Source organism: Spermophilus citellus, assembly GCF_964194105.1.
Source record: "Spermophilus citellus genome assembly, chromosome: 13".
NCBI lineage: Eukaryota > Metazoa > Chordata > Mammalia > Rodentia > Sciuridae > Spermophilus > Spermophilus citellus.
Window position 1 is genome coordinate 80,742,346 of NC_138193.1, and position 12,186 is coordinate 80,754,531.

The following is a 12,186-nucleotide window of genomic DNA, read 5'->3' on the forward strand; positions in this document are numbered from 1 at the left end:
TTTGTTAGCTATATTTGATGCATATATTCCAACAGCAGCACTAATGTCTCTCAACAAATAATGAATTAGTTATTCTGTTCTCAATCCCTCTACTCATTCAGAACTGTGAGGCCTCTAAATCTGCATTAGAAAAAGCACTAGACTGGAAATTGGCACCTGAGTAGTTGGTTGATGAGCATATAGGACATACTTAGAAAGTTACCACACCTTTAGTGCCCCTTCCTGACCGGTTTGTGGGGTTATTGTGAAGATCAAATATTGCTCATGTACATATAACTTTCTTATAAAGGCCTACGGCTTTAAAAATATGTGTATATATGCTTACTATAGTCCAAGCAGTGTACTAGGGCTTACATGAAATGGCTCATATTCACACTGACTGTGAGGTGGCTTTTATTATGTCTACTTTACAGATGAGGAAATGAGGCTCAGGAAGGTGATGGTCTGCTAATTTCCCCCAAGGTCTAATAACTAATAAATGGTAAAGCCAAGAATCAACTTCAGATTGGTCTAACTCCAAAGCTCTTAGAACCTCTGTGCTTTAAAAAGTAATATTAAAATACATTTTAAATTGAAATCAGTGGGCTGGGGTTGTGGCTCAGTAGTAGAGCACTTTCATAGCATGTGTGAAACATTGGGTTCGATCCTCAGCACCATATAAAAACAAATATAAAATTGAAATCAGCATTGGCCACATGTACTTTATCTCTCTATCTATTTTTACATCAAACGGGTATTTGTAAAATACCCGTTTGATGTAAAAATCCTCAAATTGGACAGCAGCCACCAATTTAAACAAGGATATAGAAAATAGAGTGGACAACACAAAATCCAGCCCCTTAATTGGATGATTGTTTATGGACCCTGGATAATTGATTAGCTTTCCCTGTGACTTGTGTATAGTTGCTATGATTATTACTATGACTAGTGTGCATCTGAGGACACCAACTGGAGAAAGTCTGGTCACCTGGATTAATTGATCTCTACCTCCTGATGCTTCTGGATGGGAAATTGACTACCCAGCAAGCATCTTCATGGACTGGAGTAGAGCAAGATCTGTCAGAGAGCGAAAAATCCATATTAATGATATGCTATAAAACACTTTTTGTTAGTTACATATATTCCTTTACTTTCATTTCCCAAGAATAGCTCAACTGTCAAAGCATTTCCAAGATTTCCATAGATTCGGCAAATACTGTACGATCGAATTATTGCTCTGAGAGAAGCTGCAATTAAAACACATTAATCATTGTAACAAAAGATCCTTATTGAGGCTGACAAAGATGGTGAAATCTGATGAATAATTAGTCTGGTTAATCTTTTAAAAGTGAATTAAACTGCTAACAAGTTAAATCACTATGATTTTCAAAATAAGCCTCTAGGGTGAGCAGAGACTGGGGATATTATCATCATTTTAAAAAGATATTTTCTTTCTTTCTCATCTCTGAACTTGTACCAGAGGCCTTGTGGTTAGAACAGTGGGACTCTGAGAACCATCTGGGACAATGGACTGGTCAAAGTGTAAGGGCACTTTTTTTGCTTTCCCCCAATAATATCTCAACGTGTCTAAGAGAGTCATGTAGTGGCTGGATGAGAAACTGTGCAAGCATGACCTTTAAATCTGACCTGGAACAAATATGGCTCCCCCTTACCCCCTTCCTAACCCTGCTGGATCCACTGGATGGACGTCTTTCCTACTGCAGACCAACCAGCATAACGATGGGACCAATCTTGCAGAATGTCCCCTTATTTTTACCCTTCTCTCCAGTAGGATGGCTCATCTTTCCAGACAATGCCTCTCCTCTTTGCATTTCAATCATTGTGGAAGAGAGTCTGGTTATTCTGAAATAAAATGAGCAACAGCCAGGCGCAGTGGCTGTGACCCCAGCAACTCAAGAAGCTGAGGCAGGAGGATTGCAAGTTCAAAGCCAGCCTCAGCAATTTACCAAGGCCCTAAGCTTAGCGAAACCATCTCAAAATAAATCATTAAAAAAGTATTGGGGGGCTGGGACTGTGGCTCAGTGGCAGAGCGCTTGTCTAGCATGTGTGAGGCACTGGGTTCAATCCTCAGCACTATGTAAAAATAAACAAATAACATAAAGGTGTGCTGTCCATCTACAACTACAAAAAAAAAAAAAAAAAGAGTATTGGAGATGTGGCTCGGTGCCCCTGGGTTCAATCCCTGCTACCTAAAAAAAAAAAAAAAAAAAAAAAAAGAGAGAGAGAGAGAAAGATAAATGATATGCACAGATATGAACTAGTAACCATGGGAAGTGGATGGAAAGGGATATCAGTTGTTTGGACTGAGGTTTTAAGTTCAGCTGGACATTCACAACTTTGGGAGCTGTACTGGTTGGTGTGATGCTGTACTGGTTGGTTATTCCCCCAGCTGCTGGGATTGGCCCTCCCTCAGCTGTTAGCCCCCAGGGGGTTGCCTCAGTGAGGGAAACTGCCTCCCCAAGGCCACACTTCCTTCAGTGGTGGGTGGCCTCCTATTGTTGATGGACCCAGAGCATTAACACTGGCCTGACTTGGAGACTTGGGATAACTCGGAGGGGTCATCCTGGCGCCAGAGTTCTCTGTGGTGTCACAGAGGCCTTTGTTGGGAAGGTACTACAGCTCAGCTTCTCCCTCCACCCACGGACCTCTTCTCCCTTCCTTAGTTAATGACCATGAGAACACTCCCTGATAGATCAACTGACCTGCTAAACTTCATTTCAGAATCTGTTTCCAAGAGGCCTCCATCCATGACAGGAGAGGTCTCATTCTAAGAAGGAGGTCTCTGAAGACCAGTAGGGAAAATAGGTCAACCCAGATGGGGGAGAAACTGCTGCTGCTGCTACCTCCTAGCCCCATGTCACTCCCACAGCAAGTGTACTTCTGCCAACAGAGGCCATAGATAGCAAAGATCATTTAAAAGAGGGGGACTGTCCATCTCAGGGGTGCACATCTGTGATTCCAGATATGCTGGAGGCTGAGGCAGGAGGATCACAAGTTTGAGGCCAGCCTCAGCAACTTAGTGAGTCCCTGTCTCAAAATGGAGAAAAAAAAAATGGGGATGTGGTTCAATGGTAAAGTGACTCTGGGTTCAATCCCTACTACCCCCCCCCAAAAAAAAAGAAGGAGGGGATACGATGGCTTAATTCTAGGTATCCAGTTCTCCAACCCTTTTGTCTTAACATGGGGCCTGCAGTGTCAGATCTATTCCCAGATGTTAGGAGATGCTTCATTTTCTTTTCACTGTCCTCTTCTAGAGCTGCATACTAATTGCAGTGGACTGAATGTTTACATTTACCCAAAATTCATAGGTTGAAACTCTAATCTCATTGTGATGGTATTAGTAAGTGGAGCTTAAGGGAAGCAATTAGGTCATTTGAGTGACACCCTCAAGAAGGGGATTAGTGTCTTAGAAGAAGTTAGAGAGCTGGCTGATGACAGGGTTTGGGCTAGCATGGGGGACATGATGAGCTCAATCCGGGGTTTATTAAGTTTAAAGTTCCCGTGAGGCATTCAAGTAGAAATATCTACTAGACAGTGGGAAACAGTCAATCTCAGAAGATATTGCCTCACTGGAGAAACATTAATTGATTCAACAACTTTATTTCTGCATTTGTTATACTATATAGCACCCAGGGTCTTAATGGTAATACAGCAATGAACAAAAAAAATAATTTTTATGTGTATTGACAAAGATGCAAATATTATATCAGAGAGTGGTATAAAAATAAAGCAGAGAGTAAGGATATAATCAGTAGGCTGTAACTCTGAGAGTTAAGCTTAGATGGAGTTCCTTAACTCAAGGAATTTGTGAGAAATGCAAATTCTCAGGCCCCTCAAGAAATGTTAAGACCCAGTCTCTAGTGGCATGGCTCTATTTACATCCAGAGAAGAATCTACTCCAATGTTTGCCAAACTTCCAGACCAGAAGAATTGTTTGGGTGGGCATAGTGATGCATGAATGTAATCCCAGCTATTCTGGAGGCTGAGCAGGAGGATTGCAAATTTGAGGTCAGCCTCAGCACTTAGAACTTGTCTGAAAAAAAGCAGGAGAGGGGCTGTGGGTGTAGCTCAGTATAGTAGAGTGCACCCACCCATCTAATCATGGTCTCCTGGGGAGGGGCCTGGAATTTATAATTTATTATATGCCATATGGGATTCCTGTTATTAGGGAAATGTGGGAAACATTGATCTCTTCATTTTTTTAAGAGGACAGCTTGATATTAAATGAGAAACTTAATAAGTGGCTTAAGGACACAAAGCTTGTATTTGGGGAGAAGAATATCTGTATATTACTCTGCATGTCAAAATTAATTTTGGCTGAGTCAAGTGGCTCACACCTGTAATCCCAGCAATTTGGGAGGCTGAAGCAGGAGGACTGCAATTTAGTGGCCAGCCTGTCAATTTAGTGAGACCCTAAGCAATTTAGCAAGAAACTGTGTTATGGTTTGGATGTGAGGTGTCCCCCAAAAGCTTTCTTGTGAGACAATGCAGGAAGGTTCAGAGGAGAAATGAGTGGGTTGTAAGAGTCTTAACCCAATCAGTGATTTAATCCCCTGATAGGAATTAACTGCGTGGTAACTGAGGTGGTAGGGTGTGGCTGGAGGAGGTGGGAATTGGGGCATGGCTTTTGGTATATATTTGTATCTGGCAAGTGGAGTCTCTCTCTGTGCTCCTTGATCACCAGAATGTGAGCTGCTACCTTCTGCCACACACTCTGCCATGATGTTCAGCCTCATCTCAAGCCCCAGGGAATGGAGACAGCCTCTATGGACTGAGCCCTCTGAAACTGTGAGCCCCCCAAATAAACTTTTCCTCCTCTACAATTGTTCTGGTTGGGTCCTTTAATACCAGCAGCAGAAAAGCTGACTAAAACACCTTGTCTCAAATTAAAAAATAAGAAGGGCGGGGGGTGGGACTCAGTGGTTAAGAGTGCCTGGGTTCAATCCCCAGTACAAAAAAGAAGAGTAATCTTGTGACAGTTTAGAGTCATACTTGCTCTCTAGTTTTTGACTCCTGCCACAGTGTAATCTGTGGATATATGTTATATTCTAGAGTCTAGTGTGAGGAGAGAGCATCCAAATACCAACTTCTTTTGCCAGTAGGTTTAAAATACCAATGGCATTTTAGTCAAAGAAACACAATTTTAAGCAAAATAAAAATATACTTTGATCACCTCTGAGTGAAGATGTATTGACAAACCTGGCTACACTGAGTGTTGAATGGGAGTTCAAAGAAAAACCAGTTTTGATCTGGTCATTGATGAATATGGAGAGCTTAAATCTCAAAAAGAGAAACTGTCATGTAATTATGCATTCAGTCACAGACCTATATAAGTAGGTGCAAGTTTTTATCATTTTTTTAGAAAATACATTTATGAACTTAAATTGTCATTTGATTACTTTTCTGTGTTATTGTAATATATATTTTAATTTACATTTTGTGTGTGTGTACATAATGCTAGGAATTTAAACTAGGGCCTTGCTCATGCTAAACATGCACTCTTATCACTAAGCTGCACTCCGAATCATATTTATTTACAGTTTTCTATAAAACTGAAAAAATTGAAGGTTCATGGGAGAAAAAATGAAAGTTCTCCCATGACACCGTACACACACACACATACACACACACACACACACACACACAATGATATATATGATAAATAAAAGCAAATTTTCATTATCTGCATTTTGGGGCCATTGTTTCATTTTATCTTATGATTATTACTAAATAATTTTGTTGAAGAGAGAGGGGATTTTTTCACATTTTTTTCATTGGTACATTGAAGTTGTACACAATGGTTGGATTTGTTGCACACAATATAATTTGGCCCATATCATTCCCCATTATTTCCCCTTTCCCTCTCCTCCTCCTTCCACAGCTTCCTTTCCTCTATTCTACTGATCTCTCTTCGGTTTTCATGAGACCCCTTTCTTTTCCTTGTAACTCTCTAGCATCCACATAAGAGAGAAAACATATAACCCTTGACTGAAAAAAGAGGTATTTCAAAAGAATTCACACTGAGTGTGCAATACACCAAGTATACCGTCAAGGACCAAGTTCAGCCTCAGGAACTCAGCCTGGATTCTTTCCCAGTTCTTGCCAAGTAACCCCTACTCATCCTCTGGTCTTAGCAAAGATAATATTTTTTTTTCTGAGAAATCACCTTAGCTGGTGTGTCCTTATTATATTTCCCTTTAGATTCTCTCTCTTCTCTCTCTCTCTCTCTCTCTCTCTCTCTCTCTTTAGGCTGGTGTAACCCCTTCATCTTCTGAATATAGCCCTTGTTGCTCTAAGTTTATCTTTTTTAAAAATGTTTTCTTCTCTCTTCTCCCCTCTCCCTCTCCCTAACAAGATTAGGAGTTAGGGTTAGGGTTAGGGTTAGGGTTAGGGTTAGTTTTCCTGAAGACTCTGATCCTCTCACTAGAAGTCAGTCTTTCAAAATTACAAAACTAATTTTGTAAAAAAAAAATTAGTTTTATTTTTCTTCTCACAGGAAGGAAAATCTGGGAGCCCAGGTGAGCAGGTAATAAATAGGAGAGGCCAGGTGTCCTGCTTAGGAAATGTCTAGAGGGTTTCTTGTGCTTAGCATTTTAACATAAGGATTCAGGGTGAGAAATAGTCACAGCGGCTCATGTTGCTGAGAGCCCTTGGATCCTCTGTGCTCAGGGATAATACCTAATCCTTACAATGGCTTCCCAAGGACTGCCCCAGCCTTGACCATGAGTTGCTCCTAGAAGGTAAACGGATAAAATATGAGTGTTCAGTCTGAGTTGAGTTGACTTCCCCAGCAGGGAAACGGTATTCCCAATGCAGAATTGCTATACTGATTAAAATGTATGTTTTGAGGCAGAAAAAGTTCTCTACATTATAGTGGGACTAAGAACTTTCATGTCAGACTGAAGTCTGATACAAATTAAACAAACGAGTAACAAATCTTTCCAGAGAGGAGCTTTTAATGGAAACACTGACGGGATATAATTATGATCTGGAGTTTTATCACTACATTCTATTGAAGACAACGCCGGTATACAGTAGTTATGTAAAATACCTGTACACTGTTATCAAGTGGCATTTTAGAAAAGCATTAGAGTAAAGTTAATTTTAAGAACCTCAAAAGCCACAGTGAGGATTAAATGAGGAAGCCAGCACTATAGTCTCTGTCTACAAAGGAATTCATGAGAGGCAGAGGGAAGAGGGGGACTGGTAGCCATCCATTCAGGTTCTGTTCATTTTTCTTTTACTTCTGAGAAGTTCTCAGCTTCCACAGTCTATGTTGAAGGTCTCATTGGAGAACTGGTAGGCTGATGTAGCCTGATACCCAGGATTTTCCCAACATGCAACGGATGTCACAATTACTGCTATTAAGGAGTTTATACTCTGGTGCAAGAGAAAGAATCCAAACACAAGTCAGGCGCAGTGGCTCATGCCTGTAATCTCCAGAGGCTGAGGTAGGAGGATAGTGTGTTCAAAGCCAATCTCAGCAACAGCGAGGCGCTAAGCAACTCAGTGAGACCCTGTCTCTAAACAAAATACAAAATAGGACTGGGGATGTGGCTCAGTGGTTGAGTGCCCCTGAGTTGAATCCCTGGTACCAAAAAAAAAAAAAAAAAAAAGAATCCAAACACAAAGGATAACTATACAAAGCTACACTTTGGAGGCACCTTGAAGTCCCTTCTTCCGTGCAAGGATTAGGAAAAGTCTATGAAACAAAAAGCTTCAAAGGTGGGTAAAATCAGGAAGAGACATATGTGTATTGTGTTTGGAGCATGGTGGGCAGAGGGGACAGTGAAAACTATGGCATGGAAGCCCACACATTTTGATTGGGACAAAGTGGTAGAAGAGAGAAGTGGAAACTTCTGAAGGGCAAGAGGTCAGCCTGGAGAGAATGACCAGGAAAATGTCCCAAGAATGCCATGCAAGAGACTTAGAAAAATCAAGGACTCCCTCATCCATAGAAAGCTGTTTATCAGAAAGTAGCCTATTAGAGATGTGTTAATGTCTCCGATGACAGTAAAACTGTAATGCCCTCAATGACAAAATTGTCACGACTCCCCTTTTAATAAAGAGATGTACTACAGGTCTTTTTTTTTTTAAAAATAGATCCTAAGTTCATTGTCACTTTTTTCCCCATCTTTTCACTCCCTTCAGCAAAGAATACTACATACTCTACCAAGGCTCTAGCCCTGAGATTTTTAAAATTTTTTTCTGATTTTTTTTTCTCCCTGTGGTACTGGGATTTGAATCCAGGGTCTCATGCATACCAGGCAAGCACTCCACCACTGAGTACATCACCAGCCCCGCAAAGATGTTCTTTAGCTTCAACTTAAGCTAAGCCTTTTCATAAAGTTTGCAAAGGAGAAAGAGAAATAAGAAAGAAAAGCAAACAAAAACCCCAAACTCCCCCAAACCTCAGAATATACTCTCAAAATGAGGCCACCTGTCTTTTGAAATTTTTTTTCTTTTCTTTTACATCTTTGAGCTTGGCAAGAAGTATGCTTGGGGCCTCAGACAGGGAGAACTGGCTGCTCTTAAGATGCTCAACACTATTGCCAATTTGGTTCCATGTCTTGATTCTTACTCAGGGAAAGTGAAGTTCAGAAGGGCAAAAGCGCCACTTGAAAATCTTCCCCATTTCCTTCCTCAGCATCCTTAATCTTTGTAAAAAAAAAATTAGTTTTATTTTTCTGAAAGTTTTGAGTTGTGTATGTGTGTGTGTGTGTGTGTGTACATGCAGGTGTGTGCACATGTGTGCATTTGTACACCAAGTCCCCGGAGAGAACACAGATAGGGAGTCTCCTCCATAGTGAAACTACAAAAAAAGAGAAAGTTGAAGGAAAATTAGCCTTTGAATTCACTGAATGAGTCCATTCTACTGATTTGGAGTTACAGACCCACATCAAATATAACCGGCTCTGCCTGCAGACTTAGCTTGGCAGCCCTGCACCGCTGTCCAAGGTGCTGACAGCCCACTGTCCGCTTTCTAGACATGACTGTCTTTAGCCTGGGATGCTGGTGTGGATGCACTGAAGGCTCGCTCCAGCACTTGCATTTAAATGATCATAGTTAGTTATATGTATCTTGTTTTCTATCTGAAGGCTATGTTTTATTATATTTCAGAACAAAAAAATATTTTAATTGATATATCCCATTAGGTGCAGAGGATTCACACACTGATAATTCTATCATGTTTCAGTTAATTGCAAAATTTTCTCCTTGGGAACACATATGTCCTATCCACCTTAGTCAAGTTGAGATGCTATAACAAAATATCATAGATTGGGTAGTTTATAAACAACAGAAATGTTTTTATGATAGGCCTGGTAGCTAGAAGTCTGAAATCAAGATGCCATCTCAGTCACACTCTGATGAGAACTTTTTCTGGGCCACAGACTGCTGACTTCTCATAATACCCTCACATGGTGAGAATGAGGCACACTAACTCTCCAGCCTTTTCTTATGAGGGCACTAATCTCATTTTGGGGGCTCCACCTTCAAGGTGGAATCATCTCCCAAAAACCCTGCTTCCAAATGCATCACAGTGAGAATTAAATTTTAATGCTTGAATCTGGACAGGAGGACAAAAATAGTCACTCTGCTGCATTACCTGCCACCACATGTCTTTACTTATAACCCTGCCTGGCTTTGAAAGTGCTCTACAAACTGGTCCTAATGCCAGGATAGCCTTGTCCTCTACTGCTTTCAGCACACACACGTCCAGCAGCAGTGACAGCATGGGGCCTCTTCACCCTCATCTGCCACGGTCCTCCTCCCCTATTTCTTAGCGCATTCTCCTTCCCAGTCTGTACTTGCCCTCACATGCAGTGATTTCCCTAGACAGGTTCTGAGATGTGGATCCTACCCTGCCTCCTTCATGAAACTTCCCTTGGTCATCCAAACACTTCTAGTTCTTCCTCTCCTCCAAATAGATTCTTTCAGAATCTATCAATCACATTTGGCAAATTTGGCAGTTTCTTGGATCACAGCACATTTGGAAGGGAATTTCAACTTTAACTTTGTGCCAATGTAGTACAAATGATAAAGTGTTTTAACACCCGATACCCCTGAATTTCAATTCTAGCTACTCCTAACTTGCCTATGAGAGGGTTACCTTAACTTCCAAAGCCTTATTTCTTTACTAACCATGAAGAACAATGTTTGCTGTCTATATTGTGAAATTATGGATGCAGTATAAATTATCTGGCACACAAAAGGCTCTCAGTAAATGTGTTTTGCTCTCTTTCTCTTCACCACTGTAGACTTCACATCATCCAGCACAATGTTGAGCACATAGTAAATGTGGCTTTAGTGAAATGCACATAAGATTCAAAGTTGTCTACTCAACCTTGCTGTGTGATCCATCTGAAAGAAAAACATCTCTGATCAAGCAATTTATGACGAGAAGTGTCCATAAAGACTCATAGAGCAAATATAATGGAGACTGGTTGGAAATATTGAAATACTTGGCTCTCATAGTCGTTTTGTTCCTAGTCCAAGGCTAATGAATGAGTGCAAAACACTGTGAAGCCATTCATGGACCTGGGCACTGGCAAAGGACACACGTAGACATGGAAACCTGATGCCTGCACAATCAGTGCTCCAAACCCTTAAAAATTCAAAGTGCACTGTTAGAGGAAATTCCCACTCTTCATTGCATGCCAAATTTTGACACTTCTTCCTTGACATTCTTTATTTTCTATTATCAGAAAGGGCAGAATTTCTTCTGAAAAAGAGAAGAAAAAGAAGATACACAGAATATCAGTTTTAAGTGTTATTTTTATTCTTGAAAAGGCTTCTCATAGTCTTTAGAAGAAAGCTTTTTTTTTCCTTCAGAGATTTATTTTGATAGAATTAGCTGAGCCTTGTCAGGGAGAACAAAATTTTTGTGAGCCTACCATACCAGTAAAATGCCAAATTATATGCTGTAAGTTTCTTGTTTTATTATATCTGGGTCCAGTCAAAGAGAGAAAAGATTTTGAATCCAGAACTATTAGCATTTGGAGACAAAAGAGAGCCTTCGCTGCTGCCTGGGGTTTGTTTTCCTCAGTCCTGCAGCCTCTAACACCCAGGTGGGAAAAGCTGGATGCCTTCCACACTCCTCTTCTGGAGAGCCAGGGAGTTCCACACGGGATCTACTCCCTCAGCACCAGGACCTCAGTCCAGTAACCACCCACCCATGAAAAACAAATTTTTACTGAAAGTATTAAGTCAGTGCTGGGTTATTCTGGTTAAAATGCAATGGAAAGAATTTAGCTTTAAAATCACAACAACGTCTGGTTGTATACACCTGTGATCCTCACTACTCCAGAGGCTGAGTAGGTAGGTCTACAAGTTCAAAGCCAGCCTGGTCAATTATAGACATGGAAACTCAATTCCTGCATAATCAGTGCCCAAAACCCTTTAAAATTCAAAATAAACATGTTGAATTTCAATTCTGAAAAAAACCCTGCCTCAAAATAAAAATTTTTAAATTTAACAATGGATCAGGGATGTACCTAAGTTGTAGAGCACTTGCTTAGCATGTGTGAGGCCCTGGGCTCAATCCCCAGTACTGCAAAAATAAGTAAAAAGTAAAGTAAAATTACAAACACCTGGATGTGAAACCCAGTTCTACCACTGTCTACCTCTGTTACTTTAGAGAAATTACTTAACCTCTAAGAACCTCAGTTACCTCATTTGTAAAGAGGAGAGAGTACTATCTACCTTGAGGGGTCATGTTTAATGCTAAAATTATATATAGCCCCTTGTGGTGGTAAACTCCTATAATCCCAGAAATTCAGAGGCTAAAGCAGGAGGATCACAAGTTTGAGGCCAGCCTCAGCAACTTGGCAAGGTCCTAAGTAGTTTAGGGAGGCCCTCTCTCAATAATAATAATTTTAGAAGGGCTTGGAATGTGACTCAGTGGTAAAGTGCCCTTAGGTTAAATTCCTGGTACAAAAAAAAATTTTTTTTAAATGTAAGTACCTTATGTACTGGGACTATGTCACCTGAGAGACCAAACTTGAGACCCCACAGGAGGGTTACAGGGAGGAAAGCACTGATATCTGGTAGGTGAGTGGGGATGGAGAAATGAACAGGGGACACATCATACAGGATCTCCCACAATCACAACAGCCACAGAGTTTTGTATAAGTGTGATGGAAAAGCCATAAGGAGTATGGGGCGGGGGGAATAAAATGGCAAGAT